The following is a 20,712-nucleotide window of genomic DNA, read 5'->3' as shown; positions in this document are numbered from 1 at the left end:
ATCAATTGGCATAAAATATCTCCCACCTTACAGATGATGAGTAATGGGCTGTGAGGTTACAGAACCTCTGCCTTGGCACACATGCTTCGAATGTGAAAAGGAAATCTGTCGATTAATTTTTGGATCCCTACATGAACACTCTTATCAACTTTCCTGGGATCTGATTGATACCAGCTTCACATGTGGATTTCTGTCTTAGTAATGCATGCTTTTCATACCAGAAATTGGTTGGGCAGCATTAGTCTATCTTTTATTATGGCTGACCTACCTGTTTCTCGTTAAAGGGCCAGAAGTTAATCTATTGCCCTTGTACAGTAGTATGCATTAACATTGCTAGAAACAGCATACGTTTAGGACTGTACATTCAACAGAATAACCATGTCGTACAGTCCTCTAACCACTCAGCGCGCATTTGATATGAGATGTACATATCCCCGACGACCGCTTTCTCCCGCCGTTTAGAACACTCTCTTGGATTCATTCCGTTCTCGCATCGGGAGATTGACTACCCCGCATGCTAAGAAAACTGTAGAAGTGAGTGCATCACCCTTTTGTTTCTTACATATATGATGGAATAATTCCGCTCAGACATGTTTTTAATAATCAACATGTCTCCCGCTAGATACCCAGGAGCCCCCTGAGAGCCCATTAAGGATCGTACGTTGCTCGTCCTTCCTTATGCAAGTAGGTGAACATTTCTTCACCTAATAGACCTTTCACCACTGAAACTTACTTTGCACTGACCCAATATTAATTATTTCTAGGTGCTCACCTGTATAACTGTCCTGATGAAGACCCTGTAGTGAGGACACCACTCACCCTCCATCCTGTTGGGGTTGAAATGTAGACTATTTCACCTACAAACTCATAGATCGGAAGAATCTAATCAAAAATGTTTTTATGAGCATTGTATATATGGGAAACTGACCTGTATTGGGCTGTAAAGGTCACCGTGTACATAACTGCAATTGTGTCCTTGTCACTTCACCTTTGCCCTGTCCCTCACCTATCAATTCACTACCATTGCCCCATCCCTCTTTCTTCTCACATTGAGAGCACTGTAAATACTGTATGCACATACCAATGGATTTGGAATTAATGTATTGCTACCCATTAATGCTTTGATTGACAATCTCATTTAATGCTGTTATTACCTTTTAGAAATTAAATTTCTGGTCTCTGAATTTTGAATCGATTTCCTAGTGGTGAACTATTATGTTTTTTCGTATTATGTCGTTCTAAATTATTCTGTTAAAGAAACCACTACCTCGACCATTTCTCTCCACATACTGCCTTGTCTTACGACCTCATAAATCCAACGGATGCATTTTCAAGTTATGTTTCATGATATTGGGGGAGCGCTGTGACCCACGTGTTGCACTTCCAATATTTATGGTTTAAACATGTACGAGTGGGTTATTGGAAGACATATTTGCAGGAAATGTATATTCTAATTCTTAAAGATACTTGACTTGGAGTGCCTAGATATTCAAGGCTATGCATCTTTTACAAACGTGCTCGGCCTAAAAATGGGGGGGCATCCTTCAGTCTCCTAACATTGGTATCTATAAAATTATAAAAAGAGTGGAAAGTATGGCATCCGAATATCTTTGGTTCTCTTCCAGGGGATCCTCATCAATAGTCATAAGCACATGAATATTTCCGCCTATGTGCGGGACCCCGGAAACTATAACATATGTGTATATGTTTCCAAATGTGCTCCCCACGAAACCCCGGGAAGCAATAGGTGGCACGCCCAAACTGGAAAACCTCTCCTTTAATAATTTCAGCAGCAAGAAACATGAATTGCCTCCCAACGCGTTTCGACAGTAAGTCTTGTTCACGGGCATGGCAGAGTCAACGGCTACTGTGCATCACACAGGTGACTTCACTCTATATGTTGCAGAGGATTAAGTAATCCTGCAATGCATCCTGGCCACAGTAGTCCCTGAAAAACAATCAAAACCCACCATTAGGTAAAATAATGTACGTTTGATGCCCTGAATAAAAACAGAGTACAGTTTGTCCTGTCTCGAGCCCACAATCACCAATGACTTGGAGAGGCCCCAAACGCGGAAATCCGGGGTGACTTGGACCACCCGTTGGAGAATTCCGCAGGCAGCCCGAAGTCCTTTTACGGGTGGTGTGCTTCTCTGCCGGCACCGGGCTGTGTCGTTTAACTGCCTCCCAACGCGTTTCGACAGTAAGTCTTGTTCACTGGGAGGCAATTCATGTTTCTTGCTGCTGAAATTATTAAGAGATGTTTGGGCGTGCCACCTAATGCTTCCAGGGGTTTCGTGGGGAGCACATTTGGAAATATATATACCCAATGCAGCCTTCAATAGCAATGCTGAACAATGTTGTAAGAAATTCCCCTGTATATAAATACATTCCAATATAAGCAGGGAGAAAATGCACATTTGAGAAACTGCTTTAACAAAAGAGCAGAAATCACTATCTTACAAGGAAGAATGAAAAAAACATTGTCCGCACCTAGGCTGCATTGCATAAAAACCTTACTGTAGAAAGCTGAAAAGCTAACCCCCAAACACAGATAAACTGGGACCGTGTCTTTAAGGCAGCCATGACCCCTAGCTTCCCATCATGCCTCAGGGATGACAGTTGGGTCAGTTGTTCTTTCCTGCTCCTTTACTTCAGCTCTAACGTTTTTCTAATTTCTGTCAAATTATTATTTTTTTTTTTTTTGTCAAATGCTTTTTACGTCCACGCCTTTATTGTTGGAGTATAGCTCTGTGATTTTTTTTTTTTAGAGTTGAGCATTATTTTTCAGTCAAAAATGCCCTCTCTATTTGACTCTTACCCTGCCTGTGGCAAGAAGAAGGCTAAAACAGACTCCCAACCTGTCTGGATTCTCTGCCTTCCTTTTGATCATAATCCAAAGACCTGTCAGCATTGCCAGCTACTGTCCAAAAGAACTCTTAAGGACAGGGAGAGGTTTCGCCTCTATGGGCTGGCTGAGAAGAAGAAATCTCCTTCAAGAGGCAGGTCTCAGATGAAGAGGAAAGAGAGCCACTACTCCATCTAGAAGGAAGGTTCCAATCTGCTTTCCATCGGCGTCTGGCTCGGTGCCACAAATTCCTTCATCGGCAACAAACGTCGACAAGACCATCTACGTAGAGCTCGCCGTCGAGAGAACACCGGTCGTCGACCAAGACAACAGGTACGTCGGATCCTCTGCTGTCGTCAACCAGGCGACGATCGGCGTCTAAGTAAATCTCCATTGGTGCGGGCTCGCCCAACGTCGAGGCATGGTACTCCGTCGGCGGCGTTCAACGTCGAGACATGTTCTGCCGTCGCAGGGTCACCAGCAATCTGGTCGAAACAGGTGTCTCCGTCGATGTCAACCAGGCGACGGTCGACCTCGCGACAGGCCTCGTCACCAGAGGCAAGGCAATCACCTCCGTCGTCCAAACGACGTTCATCGATGGCCAGATCTTCGCCGACGTCTAAGGAACATTCGTCGTCCAGGCCCAATGTGAAATACACCAGACGTCGAGACAGCGGTCTCCGTTGGCGACAAGCAGACTGTCAGTTACGAGAGAGGGATCAAAGGCACCAGGAAGCAATGTCAAAGGATTTCTCCGTCCATCCATTCTTTGTTGAGGTCTCTTACACACTCCACTTCGAAGGTGCATTCTGTATGTTCCAAGGGTTCGACGTCACATCATACAACGTCGAAGGTGAGATCGATGTCGCAGAGACTATCACGATCAAGGGACTGACCAGTGATGGTGACACAGATCCGGTTGACCTAGAGGCATTCTCCATCGACGTCACATCGCTCATCGAGACGCAGATCTCGCTCCAGAAGTCAGTCCTCTCATTCTATCCAGAGCACACCTTGGACAATTGCGATGTCACGCAACTCTACTGTTCACTCACCTGAGCCTCCAAGGTCCCCAGGAGGCTCCCCAAGGAGACGGCGATCTCCTTCAATTCATCTTTCGCCCAGATGGCTCCGACCTCTCCATCATTGGTAAACCGTACCAACGGGTCACGCCCAGCGACCTATGGACTATTCCAGTCCTCTGCACAGATCACCATTACAACGTCTTGTGCAGGAAGTGGACAGGTCCCCTATTACTCGGACCAGAGAACAGAGGCAGATCTCATGAGCGCAGATCGACTCAGTCAGCGCAAGAGGCGGCGAACCCCATCGTGGTCGTCCTCTTCGACACTCATCCAAAAGGGACTACTCTCCCACTCTCACGGATAGTCCTCCTTCTAGGGTGTCACCCATCGACGATGTGAACACTTTTCATGATTTTCTCTCCAGGGGAGCACAAAAACTTGGAATCACTGTCAGCTCCTCAAACCACCACGTCTCTTTTTCGAGACCCTCCATCAGAGGTCTGCGACTAGACCATTACTACCCTTGGTCCCTTGAGCCGGTAATGGACGTTTTCCTTACTCCATCGGTGAAAGCAGCTCCTGCACGAATATTCAAAAAATATAGACCTGCTTCCTCAGATCCTCTTTTCCTCAAATCGGATCCGCTACCGGACTCTGTCATTGTGGCAGTGGCGAAGAAGACACACGCAGTTGCTTCTTCCCCCTCAGCTCCGCCAGATAAGGAAAGTAGAGCACAAGACTCTTGGGGGAGGAAGGCTTGCGGCTCTGCAGCGTCTTCTCCAAGTTTCTAACGCTGCAGCTCTGCTGGGCCGTTATGATGGGTCTTTATGGGATTCACTGGAGCGCTTCAAAGACAAACTCCCGAAGGAGGACCAGCAGGATTTCTCTGAAATTCTCCAGGAGGCTGCGCTGGTGGCCAACCAAATCAGCACTGCAGCGGATGGGGTGCCTTTGTCGGCTCACTCTTATGCACATGGCATATGTGCACGAAGATCTTCCTGGTTGCGTCTGACTGCGTTGAAACCAGAGGCGCAACAACGCATCTTAAATCTCCTATTTTCTGGCACCTCACTGTTCGGATCACATGCAGATGAGATGGCTAGAATGAAGGCCTAGTTGGACACTTTAAAGGCTGTAGGCCTTGAAAAGAAAAAGGAATTTAGACGACGCTACAGGCCCTACAATCGTAAAAATTATCAACAGAGGGTTCAACCCCCTCAATGGTAGCTAAATAAGCAGAACAAGTCCCAGTTCCAGGGCCGTCGTTCCGCGAGAGGAAGAGGACACCAACAGCAGTCCTCTTCCACAACAAAAACTCAAGGAAGCAATGAGTCTCTGCTTCCTCTAGCACTGTTGCACACTCCAGTGGGAGGAAGTATCTCAAACTACAGTCAAGAGTGGTTCAACATTACCAAAGACCAGTGGGTGCTGAATATACTAGACAATGGTTACGCACTATGTTTTTGCGCCTCCCCAAGAAGGGTTCCTCCGGTGAAATCCTGTCCGCTACATCTAGATCTCCTACGTCAGGAAGTGTCGACCCTTCTCAGGAAACTGGCCATAGAAGAGGTCCCTCCTGCACAGAGAGGACATTCAAGATACTTCCTTGTTCAGAAAAAGGACCAACCGAACCAGTTCAGACCAATTCTAGACCTACGTTCTCTGAACAAGTTAATCAAGAAGGAAAAGTTTTGAATGTTGGCACTCCATCAAATATTTTCACATCTGAGAAAAGGCGATTGGATGTGTTCGGTGGATCTGTAAGATGCGCATTTTCACATCCCAGTTACACCACGACATTGCAAGTTCCTGCGGTTCATGGTGGGCACAAAACATTACCAGTTCAAAGTCTTACCCTTCGGTTTAAAGTCAGCCCGAGTGTTTTCACGAAATGCATGGCAGAGGTAGCAGCAGCATTACATCACCAAGGTCTGTTCGTGTATCGGCTGGTGAAGGGATCATCCCCCCCCCACATGGTGCAGGAACATCTTCACATCTGCCTGGACCTCCTGCAACGCTTAGGCCTTCATGTCAATGTGGAAAAATCGGTTCTTCAACCGACCCAATCACTCCACTATCTGGGCGCCACCCTAAACTCCGACCTCGGAAAAGTGTTTCCTTCGGAGGAGAGATTGTCATCAATGAGTCAAAAGCAGTGTCATCCTCAACTCATCAGCCATCAGTAAGATAAGTGGCTTCTCTGCTGGGGTCGATGGCACCTTTTTTTTCTTATACCCAACGCTAGATTGAGGATGAGACCGTTGCAACAAGATCTGGAGGACAAGTGGGACCAATCCTCTGGTCAGTGGACCTACCGGATTCTCCTCTCACCATCAGCAAAGATGTCCATTCTCTGGTGGTTACAACCAAAGAATCTTCTGGTGAGAGTCACATTCCATCACTCTGCCAACACAATCCCTGATCACGGATGTGTCCCTTCAGGGATGGGGAGCACATCTGGGTCATCTGCAAACTCAGGGCAGGTGGACCAGCAGGGAACGGACCTATCATATCAACCTACTGGAACTGCGGGCGGTTCATTTAGCCCTCAAGGCTTTTCAACCGTCGATTCAGTCCGACTCGATTCTAATACTAACGGACAATACAACCACCATGTATTACTTGAACAAACAAGGTGGAACACGCTCTCGCCCTGTCTCTAGAATCCCAGGCGATCTGGCAGTGGCTGATAGCCAGAAACCTATCGATCATAGCAGTGCACCTACCGGGAGAGCGGAACGTGCGAGCAGACTCCCTCAGTCGTCACTTCGACTTACAAGAAGACTAGGTGCTCAACGAGATGGTAGCAGACATTTTTCATCAATGGGGTCATCCCTTCATCGACCTCTTTGCGGACGATCAAATAAAAAAATGCTACTTCTTCGCATCCAGGTTTTACCGACCAGGAACAAGGGGGAATACTCTTTTGATAGACTGATCAGGGACGTTTGCATACGCCTTTCCACCCCTCCCTCTCATTTTGAAGGTTGTGGCCAAACTGATCCGATCCAGCATGACAATGATCCTCATAGCGCCAGACTGGCCTCGCCAATGGTGGTATCCGGACCTGTTGCACCTCTCAGTGCACCCGCATCGGAGGCTCCCGTGCAGGCCGGACTTCCTGACCAAAATGGGAGGGAAGATCCTGCACCCCAGCCTTCCCTCACTCAGCTTGACAGCATGGCTTCTGAAGTCCTGAAGTACGGACATTTGAATCTCCCTCAAGATTGCATGGACGTTTTGAGAGAGTCAAAAAGACCATCCACTAGGACCTCATACTCCTTTAAATGGAAAAGGTTTTGCTTGTGGTGTCCGTAATGGGTGGAATCCAATTCACGGGCAAGAAGAGGTAATCTTGCCCTATCTGCTCTACTTGGCCAAATCTGGTTTGAAGTATACATCCATAAAAGTACATTTGGCTGTCATCACAGCATATAGAAAATCGCCTAACCAGCATCCTTTTTTCAACTTCAGGTGGTCAAGGATTTCCTACAGGGGTTGAAGGTTTATCCTCCTGTCCGACCTCCTTCTCCACCTTGGGAATTGAATCTAGTCTTGTCCAAATTGATGGATCCTCCCTTCGAACTCATTCATAAGGCCACATTACAACACCTTACATGGAATGTAGCTTTTCTAGTGGCTATTACATCAGCACGCAGAGTGAGTGAAATCCAAGCACTGTTCCAAGGAACCATATACGCTTTTCCATCATAATAGTGGTAATGCGAACTCGCCCTTCCTTCCTGCCCAAAGTAGTGTCTGATTTCCATGTAAATCAGACTATTTCTCTTCCCTCTCTTTCCCAATCCTGCTGCACCAGCAGAAAGGTCTCTTCATTCATTAGACCTCAAGAGGGTTCTCAAATTTTACTTGGAGGGAACAAAGTCCATAAGAAAAGCTGAGCAATTGTTTGTAATCTACGGCTCTTTTAGAACAGGCTTTCCAGCTTCTAAAAGATCCATTTCAAGATTGATAGTGTCTTGTATAAATTTGGCCTACCAAGTAGCGAACAAGCCTCGGTTAGCCTCCCCCAAAGCTCATTCCACTAGGGGCAAGGCTGCTACGGTTGCATTCTTACACAGTGTACCGATGGCTAAGATTTGCAAGGCTGCAATTTGGAAATCGATACATACATTTACCAGGCATTACTATCTGGATTCTGACTCCAGAGCGGATACCCAAGTAGGCCAGGCCTCCTTGAGGAATCTGTTCCAATGTTAACTGGTTTTGGAGTCTTTATATGCTTTTCTGTTTACTATGTATCTTGATTGTACTAAGGTTACTTGCCCGCAGGATGAGGTGATGGGCTTGCTATTCTAGTCATGTGCTTATGACTATTGATGAGGATCCCCTGGAAGAGAAGGATAAGTTACCTGTAATCCTAGTTCTCTTCCAGGGGTATCCTCATAAAAGTTATAAGCAACCCACCCGCCTCCCCGGGCAAGTGAACAAGATGCATATCAACTCTTTGTGCTATGGTCTGCGGATCTCCGCAAAGAACTGACCTAACTGTCACCCCTGAGGCATGATGGGAAGCTAGGGGGTCATGGCTGCCTTAAAGGCACGGTGCCAGTTTATCTGTGTTTGTGGGTTAGCTTTTCAGATTTCTACAGTAAGGTTTTTATGCAATGCTGTCTAGGTGCTGACAATGTTTTTTCATTCTTCCTTGTAAGATGGGGATTTCTGCTGTTTTATTAAAGCAGTTTTTCAAATGTGCTTTTTCTCCCTGCTTTTATTGGAATGTATTTGTATACAGGGGAATGTCTTACAACATTGTTCAGCATTGCTATGGAAGGCTGCATTGTGTTTTTGTGTGTGTATAAATAATGTATATTGTATGTTGTATGTTTCTGGGGTCCCGCACATGGGCGGGATATTCATGTGCTTATGAATTTGATGAGGCTACCCCTGGAAGAGAACTAGGATTACAGGTAAGTAATGTATCCATTTTGGCTTATCTATTGTATCTGCTCCCTCATAGATTGGTCTTATCCAATTTTTATTCTTATGCATGTTTTGGCAGTATTTTGGATACTGTCTCTGCAGGGCATAGATAGCAATGTGACTGTAGTAATTAATGCTTTAGTCATTGTCGCAGGCTATTTTAGGCTGAAGTTAATTCCCACATCAGCTGAGTATTTTGTGAGTAAACTATTACAAAAGCATATTATTCGGTTTGTAGAATTTTCTACATGCCGTAGCTCTAAACGGTTAAGCGTGATGTATATTTAAGAGCCAATCCTGGTACAATTTGTCTCAGAAGTCAATTTGACCATTGCCCAAACCTATCCAATTATAGTTTTTACCATTCTGCAGTTTCACAATGTTTTTAAAATTGTTAAATATTGGCCTATAAAGTTAGATAATTTGCCACTTCAGACAAAATTTTAACTGTATAGTTGACTCCTATTGACAGCTGGGTTTTCTCTATATGGTTAGAGTACCCATGAAACGTTTGCACCTGATTAGATGCAGAGCACTTTAACAGTTTGGCTCATTGTTGTGACTTGTTTGCTTGGATAGACAATGTTTCTTAAATCAAGGATAAGCACACTTGTATCTATCCATGATCAAGCGAGCTGCTGCATGTGTAGAAACATATGCAATTCATTGTAGATGGGGTTTTGACCTCTTGGTCTGCTTCTATGATTGTATATAGATCCATAGTGGCTTAAGACAGTTGTGCTCTTGCCCCATCCTTTATTTGGCCTATATCTTAAAGACTTCACCTTGAAATGTTATGTGACCATTCTCCTTTAACATCAAAGGGGTTTCATGTGTCATACTGTTAAATGCAAACAATCTGATGGTAATGGATTACATCGAAATTGGTCTCTAAAGGCAATTTAGAAACATTACGTAACTATACCTTACTAAAAGTTGTTGATTTTTTTTTTTTTTTTCTTCAAAATGCCTGGGACGTTACACTAGTATCTCTACAAATCGGTGGAAAGAGTAGACCAGTTTAGATGTTTAGGTCTAACTACATGTGCACAAAATTGAGGCATACATCTCTTCAGGGGTGTTAATGAAGTTTAATTTCAAATCTGAAGGCATATCAATGTCTCCTCTTGTATGGTGCTTGACTGTTGGCTCGTTTCCTGGGAAAATATCAAGAGATGCAGTCTGAAACTTCTATTCAGTCCTCAAAATAGTAGATTACTTCCAGCTGTTGGGTGTGAGTTAGGTTTGACATGTTAGATGCACATGGCAAAAATACACCTCTTAAAGATATTTTGTCATCAATGGAGATCAAACAAATATGTTTGAGGCATGTGAGGTGTAGATCACATGCTTTGCATATTCCTGCCATCTAGTGTTGGGTCCGGATGTTTGCAGTTTGTTTTTCTTCAAAGAAACTTTCCAGTCACGAGGTAAGGTGACTCCTCCTTTCAGTGATGGTGCGCATGATCAACTCCATTGTTAGGTTTTTTCCGCCATCTGGTTCGGACGTGTGTTGCGGCGCTCTGGTTTGAAACCCTCGACGCCCAACCCTCTCTACCTAGACTGTACTGTTCTCGTATGCATTTCCCCCTTCTCTGCGTATTGTTTCAGTCACCGAAAACTACTTTTGGAAAGCTTTGTGGACTGACGTTGGGCCTGGCCGCATTGGATCAGCTCTGTCGATGGAATGGATACGTTCAAATGTTGCCCTCAGTGCCACACAAAGTATCCGCCCACTGATTCACACAAAGTGTGTGACTTGTGCCTGTTTCTGGAGCAGAAAGAGGAAGACTGTGGCGCCTGCAAATCATTTAGATCGGAAAATACTCTTTGCGATCATCTGGCCAGATGTTGAGAAATGCAGCATCGAAGATACACCCGACATCTTCAGTGAACATTCCGATCAAGAAGATGTGGGGCATCAGCGGCGAAGGAAGAAGGAATCTTCTCCGTCCAGGACCTTGAGAAAGACCTTGACGTCGAGGAATTGCCGCAAGCTGGGGGGTGGGGGGGGTCAGGTGAGTACCAAAGACCCCCTGCCTAGCCAACTTCCTCAGACAAAAGATAAGGCTTCAGCACCACCTCTGCCATATGGCCAAGGTCAGCACAGACTGCGTTTCTGATGCCCAGCCTCCAGGCTCCGCCCTGAAACAATGTCATGCCTTGTGGTTCCGTACCTACTCCCCAAAAGCCCTCTTCGCATCCGAAACCATCTGGATCCAAGCAAAAATCTGGTTGGAGCCAAAACTTTCCACGCGGACAGCGAAACAGCCTTCAGAACCATAATCTTCTGCATCTAAAGAGCATCGTATGTCTGCACCGAAAACACTGGCGCCGAAAGCAAAACATGCCTCATCTGATCCCGATTTAGATGTTGTCCCACCAAAAAAGGATCGGAAACAAAAAAATAAATAAACTAACCCTGATACAGGTCGTATACACACTAAGCTACCTCCAACCCACAAACTTCCAGATGAGGAGACTCCTTATAAAATTCCTTTAAAGAAAATCTGTGGCCACCAGTCCTTTTCATATACCACCGCCATCCACTCCACCACCCACTCCACCACCACACTCTCCTCCTTCTGATCCTTTACAGATTACACCTCAGGGTTCTCCGCAATCTCACCATGATAATGATGACATTGATAAGGGTACACATTTTCCAATAGACCCATGGTCTGACTACACTATTGATCTTCCAACAGATAACGACCCGGACCTTTACCCTGCCAAGCCATCGCCCCCAGATGACAATGTAGCCTACCAAGAACTCATTGCCAGGGCAGCACAATATCATGGAGTGGCACTACATAAAGAGGCATTAGAGGAAGATTTTTTAGTTTGAAACCTTTGGGTCCGCACACAGGTCGTTGCAAACACTTCCCATGCTTAAGGGCATGATGAGACGCACAGATTACATTTTTAAGGATCCTGTGCGTGCTTGTATATTAAGTTCTAGAGCTGATTTAAAAAATATGGCCTCCCCCACTGGTCCAGTATTTATCAAGGGGCAATTACCATTAGATTCACTAGTTGTATCTAATGCTTGCAATAGGGCTAATTCCCAAACATCTGGAGATGCTTCTCTACCGGATAAAGAGTCCAAATTAATTGATGCTTCTGGCAAACGCGTAGCAGCACAAGCAGCCAATCACTGGCGCATTCCAGATACGCATTGTAAGTATGCAAGGCCTTTTAGCCAGATACGACGGGGCCCATAGGGATGAAATTGAGCAGCTGCATCAATATTTTCCAGATGAGCATAAAACCAGAGCCCAGGACATAGTAAACGTAGGGGAAAATAATGTTCGAGGCATATGAGCTGCAGATCACACACTTAGGATAAGATCGCCATCTGGTGTTTGGCTCGGATGCTTACAGGTTGTTGTTGTCTTCGGAAGAAGTCTTTGGTCACGAGATAGGTGACTCCTCCCTTGGACTACAGTGCGCATGGGCATCCACTCCATCCTCAGATTGTTTTTTTTCCGCCACTGGGTTCGGATGTAACTTTTCCACTCCGGTAGAAAACTTTTAAACCGAACCTTTCGAAGCGACACAAACTTCTAAAACTTCATCAATACACCTTCACTCGACATCGAGTTCATCGGACCGGTTCAAGACGTCGATGCGGGCGATTCGATCTATCCACGCCGTGAGGCCTACGGCACATGGAAAGGACGCCGTTTAAAAAATGCCCCCAATGTGGAGCAAAGTTCCCGCACAGTGTCCATCACAAGGTCTGCAACCTGTGCCTGTCACCGGAACGTGACGAGTCCAGCTGTCCAGCCTGCGCCGCATTCCGCTCGAAGACCATTCGAGATCGAAGAGCTCGACGCCATATCATGACACACAGACCAGCCCCGGAACCGGAGGACATCTTTGAGGGTCTCGATGTCCTGGAGGAAGATTCCGAGGAGCTTCAAAATATATCAGAAGCAGACGACTCAGACGACCCCATTACTCCGGGGCAACGCGTGAGTACTGATGCCCTTACCCCAACCCCTCCAAAAAAGGCATTGGTCAAGACTTCACCAGCTGGCCCCAGTCGCGACCGAAAACAACCTTCAGAAGCCCCGCCTTCGAACTCGGCTCCAAAGAAATACAAGCCTTCCGGTGGCTCTGCTCCGAGCAAACCACATATTATTGTTCCCCCAGCACCAAAAGCACAAGACCTCTCGGCACCGAGACCGGCTCCGGGAACTCCGGCACCAAAACCTTCCAGGCCCGCAGACAAACCGGCACCGAAGGCTCCCAGACCGAAAGATTCCACTTCGGCACCGAAACCTTCATTGGCACCGAAAACATCATCTGTGCCAAAACAACCGGCTAAGGACAATCTCACAACTCCTAAGGCCAAAGACTCTACCGATCACTCTAAACCTAGATCGGAACCGAAAAAATCGGCGCCAAAGCCTCTTCCGGAAGAACTAGAACTTTTCCGCCCGGATCCAACACAAAAAAGGATCTATATTAATCCAAAAACAGGACATGTCACTGCTGTGCCATATAAGAAAAAGAAGCTGGACACACCTTCTCCAGCTCCTGTAAACAAGAAGGACTCGGCCACCTCACCCATTCCTCCTTCCTCTCCTGTCTCACCTATTAACCCCCCTCCCCACCTCCACCACTACCTCTTCGATCTCCTTCACATACACCACCTCCACAGGATGATTATGATGACCTAGCGGGAGGGGTGGATCCGGATGATCTTAATAATCCTAATAATCCTTTCACAGATCCGGATACTGTACCACTAGACGACTGGGCTTACCCCCTGCCTGATATACCTGACCCTACTAAATATCCCTCAAAACGCTCACCCCCAGATGACCACCTAGGGTTTGGACAACTAGTGCCTAGGGCAGCACTTTACCATGGCGTCACCATGCACTCTGATGCACCTGAGGAAGACTTCCTCCTAGACACCTTTGAGCAGTCCCAAAAATCAGTTCAAATTTTACCGATGATTAAAGGGGTCATCAAACACGCCACTGAAGTTTTTAAAGACCCCGTATGGGCCAGGGTACTTAACCCTCGAATTGAAAAAAAATTATAGACCTGCCCCAGAAGATCCTCCTTACATTAAAGGACCGCTCCCTCTGGATTCTTTGGTCGTTTCCAATGCAAGGAAACTGGCTAACTCCCAAACAGGAGATACACCGCCCCCAGACAAAGAATCCAAACTTTTAGAAGCCTCAGGCAAAAGGGTAGCAGCACAAGCAGCTAACCATTGGCGTATTGCCAATACACAAGCCCTATTAGCACGCTATGATAGAGCTCACTATGATCAGTTAGAAGACCTTCTACAACACTTACCAGACCAATACAAGGCCCAGGCAAATGACCTCATACAAGAAGGAAAGCTCATCTCTAATGCCTCAATTAAATGAGCTCTTGACGCCGCTGACAATAGAGCAATAAATACAAGCGTACTTCTTAGACGCCATGCATGGCTACGTATTTCAGGCTTCAAACCAGAAGTACAAAGTACGATACTCAGCCAACCATTTAATCAAGAGCAATTGTTTGGACCAGCAGTAGATACTGCACTAGAAAAAATTAAAAAAGACAGACTGCTAAATCTAGGGGAGCATTGCAGTCTCAACAACCACGTGGCTCCTTTCGACGCTCCTTCTATAGAGGGGCATCCAAAACTACTGGAGCAGACACCTCCTCCACCTTCAAAAACTCTACGCAAACATCCTCCAATAGAGGATATTTTAGAGGAGGATATAGAGGAAATAACGCCAAGGGACGAAGTCGAGGCAACACCAACACTCGTACCTCCCCCACCACTAAACAGTGACTTTCCTCCACTCCCCCCAGACCATTCCACTCCAGTCGGGGGAAGACTCACAGTTCCTACCTGTCTGGAATTCCATTACAACAGACAAGTGGGTAAGACAAATTATCCAGTATGGTTACTGCCTAGAACTCACAAATACGCCCCCCCACATACCTCCAAACAGCGTCCCAGGTCACCAGACCATCTTGCGCTACTCAAACAAGAGGTTCTCTCATTGCTTCACAAACACGCAATAGAGCCAGTCCCCTTACAACACCAGGGCAGAGGGGTATACTCTCTTTACTTCCTAATCCCCAAAAGAGACGAAACATGAAGGCCTATACTAGACCTCAGACTCCTAAATCCGTACATACACTCAGATCATTTCCATATGATCACTCTTCAACAAGTGCTCCCACTACTACAGGAAGGCGACTTCCTTGCCACACTAGATCTCAAGGATGCCTATTTTCACATTCCCATGCATCCTGCGCACAGGAAGTATCTAAGATTCATGGTAGACGGGCAACATTATCAGTTCACAGTACTGCCATTCGGAGTGACAACTGCGCCCAGAGTATTCACCAAATGCCTAGCAGTAGTGGCAGCGCATCTCAGAAGACCACAAATTCACGTCTTCCCATATCTCATAAAAGCCAATTCACTCCACAAATGTGTTCTACACACCCACCAAACTATTCAAATTTTACACAAATTGGGATTCACCATCAACTATCCCAAATCTCGACAACAACCCTCCCAAATACAGCAATATCTGGGAGCCACCATAAATACCTCCAAGGCCATAGCTTATCCCAGCCCAGCCAGGATAGCCAATATACAAGCTCTCATCTTAAAATTTCAACCCCAATACTCTCTCCCAGCAAGAGTGTTCATGCAACTCGTAGGCATGATGTCGTCATGCATCTTCATTGTGCCTTATGCAATACTTCAAATGCGTCCCTTGCAAGAATGTCTAGCACAACAGTGGAATCAGGCTCACGGACAACTTACGGATATGGTGTTAGTGGACAGCCGCTCACATTGCTCCCTAAAATGGTGGAACACCATAAATCTGTCCAAAGGGTGGCCGTTCTTAGAGCCTCTTCCACAGATAGTGCTGACAACAGACGCATCCCTCACAGGGTGGGGAGCCCATCTCCTGGGACACACCACTCAGGGCAAATGGACCACTCAACAGAAAGTGCTCCATATCAATTACCTGGAACTACTGGCAGTGTTTCTAGCACTGAAATCATTCCAATTGCATCTGAAGAACAAAACTGTCCTCATCCGGACGGACAACATGACAGCCATGTATTATTTAGAAAAACAGGGGGGCACACATTCTATCCAGCTGTCCCAGCTCGCACAGAACATTTGGAGATGGGCAATTCCCCAGAATATCTACCTGCTAGCAGAACACCTTCCAGGAGTTCACAATCAGATTGCCGACTTGTTAAGTCGCCAAACCCAACAGATCCACGAATGGGAATTACACCCACAAGTCCTAATCCCATTCTTCCAAAAATGGGGCCAACCAGACATAGACCTGTTCGCCACACACAAACGCAAAATGCCCAACCTTCGCCGCCAGGTTTCCCCACCCACAGTCGAAGGGCAATGCAATATGGATGAATTGGTCAGGCAGATTTGCGTACGCTTTTCTGCCTCTCCCACTTATTCCGTTTGTAGTACGCAAACTCAGGCAACAGTCTCTCGAGCTCATATTAGTAGCTCCCACATGGGCACGCCAGCCCTGGTTCACAACACTCCTGGAACTCTCTCGTTCCACATCAAAAACTGTGCCTCTTCCCGTCCCTATTAACACAGAACCGTGGAGAAATCAGACACCCAGATCCCCATCAACTGAACCTAGCGATCTGGCTCCTGGAGTCTTAGAGTTCGGTTACCTCAACCTACCTCCAGACTGCATGAATATTATAAAAGAGGCCAGGCGACCTACCACTAGAGCCTGTTATGCTGCAAAATGGAAAAGATTTGCCATTTACTGCACTAACAATAACATACCCACTGAATGCTTCCATCCAAAACATCATTTGCTACTTACTACACTTGCAAAGATGTAATTTAGCGTATTCATCCATACGTCTCCACCTAGCAGCATTAGCTGCCTACTTACAAAATAGACAACACTTGTCACTATTTAGAGTGCCTGCAATCAAAGCCTTCATGGAGGGTCTTAAAAGGATCATTCCTCCAAGATTACCACCCTCCCCAGTGTGGAATCTAAACCTTGTTCTTACAAGGCTCATGGGTCCCCCATTTGAACCCCTGCATAAATGTGAACTACAATTCCTTACATGGAAAGTGGCTTTCCTTATTGCTATTGCATCCCTTAGAAGGGTGAGTGAGATCCAGGCTTTAACCATACAAGAACCATTCCTACAACTACATCGTAACAAAGTGGTTCTTAGAACAAATCCAACATTCCTGCCAAAAGTCATTTCTCCATTCCATCTTAACCATTCAGTCGAGCTACCGGTGTTCTTCCCAAATCCGGACTCCGTAGCTGAAAGAGCTCTTCACACCTTAGACGTTAAAAGAGCCCTACTTTATTACATTGACAGGACTAAATCTTTCCGCAAAACCAAACAATTGTTTGTTGCTTTCTCTCCACCACATAAAGGCAACCCCATTTTAAAATCCTGGATAGCCAGGTGGATAGTTAAATGTATCCAAATATGTTACCAAAAAGCTAAACGCACTCTAACAGTTCCCCCTAGAGCGCACTCCACACGCACAATAGGGGCTTCTATGGCATTCTTGGGGAAACATTCCCTTAGATATTTTTAAGGCAGCCACAAGGTCTACAACACACACCTTCACTAAACATTACTGTGTTGATGTGCAAGCAAAACAAGCTTCTGTGGGCCAGGCTGTCCTTAAAACTTTATTCCAAACTGCTACAACAGATACAGGTGACCACTGCTAGGGGAGACACTGCTGTATAGTCTATCCTAAGTGTGTGATCTGCAGCTCGTATGCCTCGAACGGAATATGCTACTTACAAGTATGCATCTGTTCTTGGCATGTAGAGCTGCAGAGCCACACATGCCCACCCGCCTCCCCGGGACCTGTATCTTTTCCAGCATTGTCTTAATTAGACATTACACATGGACATCCTTTTCTTTATTTTTTACATACTCCATTTCCCATCATGGCGAAAAACGATCTGTGGATGGAGTGGATGCCCATGCGCACTGTAGTCCAAGGGAGGAGTCATCTATCTCGTGACCAAAGACTTCTTCCGAAGACGACAACCTGCAAGCATCCGAGCCCAACACCAGATGGCGATCTTATCCTAAGTGTGTGGCTCTGCAGCTCTACATGCCAAGAACAGATGCATACTGGTAAGTAGCATATTCCTTCCAATTTGTCAAAAAGGTGAGCATTGGATGCGGCAAAAACCGCAGCTAGAGAGGTCAACACCAGCATTCTTCTTGGAAGACCTGCTTGGTTAAGGATCTCAGGATTTAAGCCAGAGGTGCAACAATTTATTCTGAACACACCCTTCGACAAAAAACATCTTTTTGGACCCGATGTTGATCAGGCCTTAGAAAAAAAGAAAGGACACGGAGGTTTCCAAATCTATGGGAGTTCTCCAGTTCCCTCCCAGTAGAGGTTCCTTTCGGCGGTTCTTTTACGAGCAGGGTCTAATACCACACCCTCATACCAAAATACATCCACCTATAAAGGTAACAACCAGTTGTCCCCTTCAAGAGGATTCTTTCGGGGAGGTTACAGAGGGAACAATTCTAAGGGTAGAGGAAAAGGCAGCACGCCCTGCAATTCCCCTTCCCCAAATAAACTGACTTCCCCACACTTCCCCTGACAATACCACACCTGTCAGGGGAAGACTGCAAAAATGTCACCCCATTTGGCGGTCTATAACTACAGACAAATGTGTGTTGGGAATTATCCAACATGGTTATTGCCTGGAGCTTACCACCAATCCGCCAAACATACTACCTTGTGCTCACAAAATGTCACCGGAACATTTACACCTGCTCAAACAAGAAGCACAATCTTTTACTAAAAGGAGCCATAGAGCCTGTACAATATCAAGGGTCTGGATTAAACTCCCTGTATTTTCTAATTCCCAAAAAGGACAGCTCTTTGAGACTTGTTCGAAGCGAAAAGAACGTTGATGCCCCCCTAGAGCACATTCCACTCTCAAGATGGGGGCTATTGCGGCTTTTTAGGGAATATTCCTTTAGCTGACATTTGTAAGGCAGCAACATGGTCTACACCGCACATATTCACCATGCACTATTGTGTAGATGTGTTAGCGAGGCAACAAGCTAATGTAGGCAAAGCAGTACTCCAAACAGTTTCAGACCGGCTAAATCTTAGCCACCGCTTTTGGAGTATACTGCTGTGTATATATAGTCTATGCAAAGCATGTTATCTACAGCTCACATGCTTTGAACGGATAATGTTACTTAACCAGTATGCATCTGTTCTTGGCATGTAGAGCTGTAGATTCACATGCACCCACCCGCCTTCCCGGAACCTGTAGTTTTAGCAGTTCTCTTTACATACATACGCATGGACATCTCTATTCTACACTTACTACCTCCATTCTCACCCTCTGCGGGAAAACAATCTAACAATGGATTCTGTGCCCATGGGCACTATCACTGAAAGGAGGAGTCACCTTACCTTGTGACTGGAGAGACTTCTTTGAAGAAAAACAACTTGCAAACATCCAGACCCAACACTAGATTGCAGGAGTGTGCTAAGCAAGTGAATCTACAGCTCTATATGCCAAGGACAGATGCTTACTGGGTAAGTAACATTATCCTTATGTTGGGAGGAGTTCCAGGTAAGTAAAAGACATTAGGTCGAATTGTTAAATCAGGCAAACTTTTATAGAAAACCATGTTAATATAGGCAAGATCATGGGATGGGATCATTAACCTTCAAAGTAGTAATTGAATGTGTCAATCAAACAGATTGCTGTATGTATAGACCAGGATTACCCTGTTAGAAAACCCTATATTTCTGTTGTGATAAACTCTCTAGGAAAAGAGTTCTCTAGTATATGAATCAATAATCAGATCCCAGACTGAGTACTGAGATCCTTAAGCTAATTTTAATCGACTTATCATAAGTGATTGCTAAACCTGTGATAAGTGCCTTAAAATGTAATGGCTGTCATATGTTAAGGTAATTGGAAAGCTTGCGGATGTCCCACTTTTTTAACAATACATTCGCTATCCATGAAACAGGCTGAAAGTGAACCTATTTGTTTTTGGATAAAATACAAATGGACAAGAAAAGATTGGAAATGGTAAAACACTCAAGGACTGTTTCTCAAATGACCCTGGGAACTGGGCCCTCCCTGTTAAATGTGGTTGCCCATCAGGATAGGGCTCGACCTATTGATTCAGGTTAGGGGCCTATATGCTTCCAGATTTGTTTGCCCTCGGAAAATATGGCAGTGCTAGTATTTGCACATGCCCCTGCGATGGCCATTCAGAATACACACCTTTGCATTTTATCTTTCTTCAAGTTTTATTTTATTTTTCTGAACTATTTTAATGCCTCTGCTGAAACTATTCTGTTTTACCAAATGGACACCTGCCCTGTGTTTTTTTTTTTTTTAACAGATGTTTAATTAGAAGTTTGCTTTGTGTTTTTTGGTTTTTTTTTTTTAAGCGGTTTTCAAATATCGTAGGTCAATATTTTTCTAATAAGTTAAGTTTTGTTCTGTGATTTCATGAGTCTACTTTATTATTGAATAAAAGTGAAATTGAGTACAGAGGTGTTAATATCTTGTTCTCTGACAAATGTTTAAGAGCCAATGGCAATGAAGGGAAATGTTTGCTTTTTTAGTTGTGATGTACATGTTCTCACATTCATGCATTGGCTGCAATTTTTTACTTTGCATAGGCAATTCATAAATCTTGAAGTCCTTATTTACAAAATATTATGTCTTCTTCCGAGTAGCAGCAGTAACTGAGTGAAGTGTACTTTCTAGACGTGGCTGCTGGCTCTTTTTTGGTAGATTAAAAAAAAAAACTATTTTATGATGAGGCATTTAATTTCTTTGTGATGAATTGTTTACCGGACTTAAATAG

The 20,712-nt window shown here is 45.2% G+C and overlaps 1 protein-coding gene across 1 annotated transcript in view; it reads left to right on the top strand.

The window, feature by feature from the left end:
* The window catches only part of LAMP1 (lysosome associated membrane protein 1), a 289,289-nt gene that overhangs the window by 180,672 nt on the left and 87,905 nt on the right, over positions 1-20,712 (top strand). The window lies entirely within an intron of this gene.

This window comes from Triturus cristatus, chromosome 8 (genome assembly GCF_964204655.1).
Source record: "Triturus cristatus chromosome 8, aTriCri1.1, whole genome shotgun sequence".
NCBI classification, from domain to species: Eukaryota; Metazoa; Chordata; class Amphibia; order Caudata; family Salamandridae; genus Triturus; species Triturus cristatus.
This window is presented reverse-complemented; position numbering and strand designations above follow the sequence as displayed.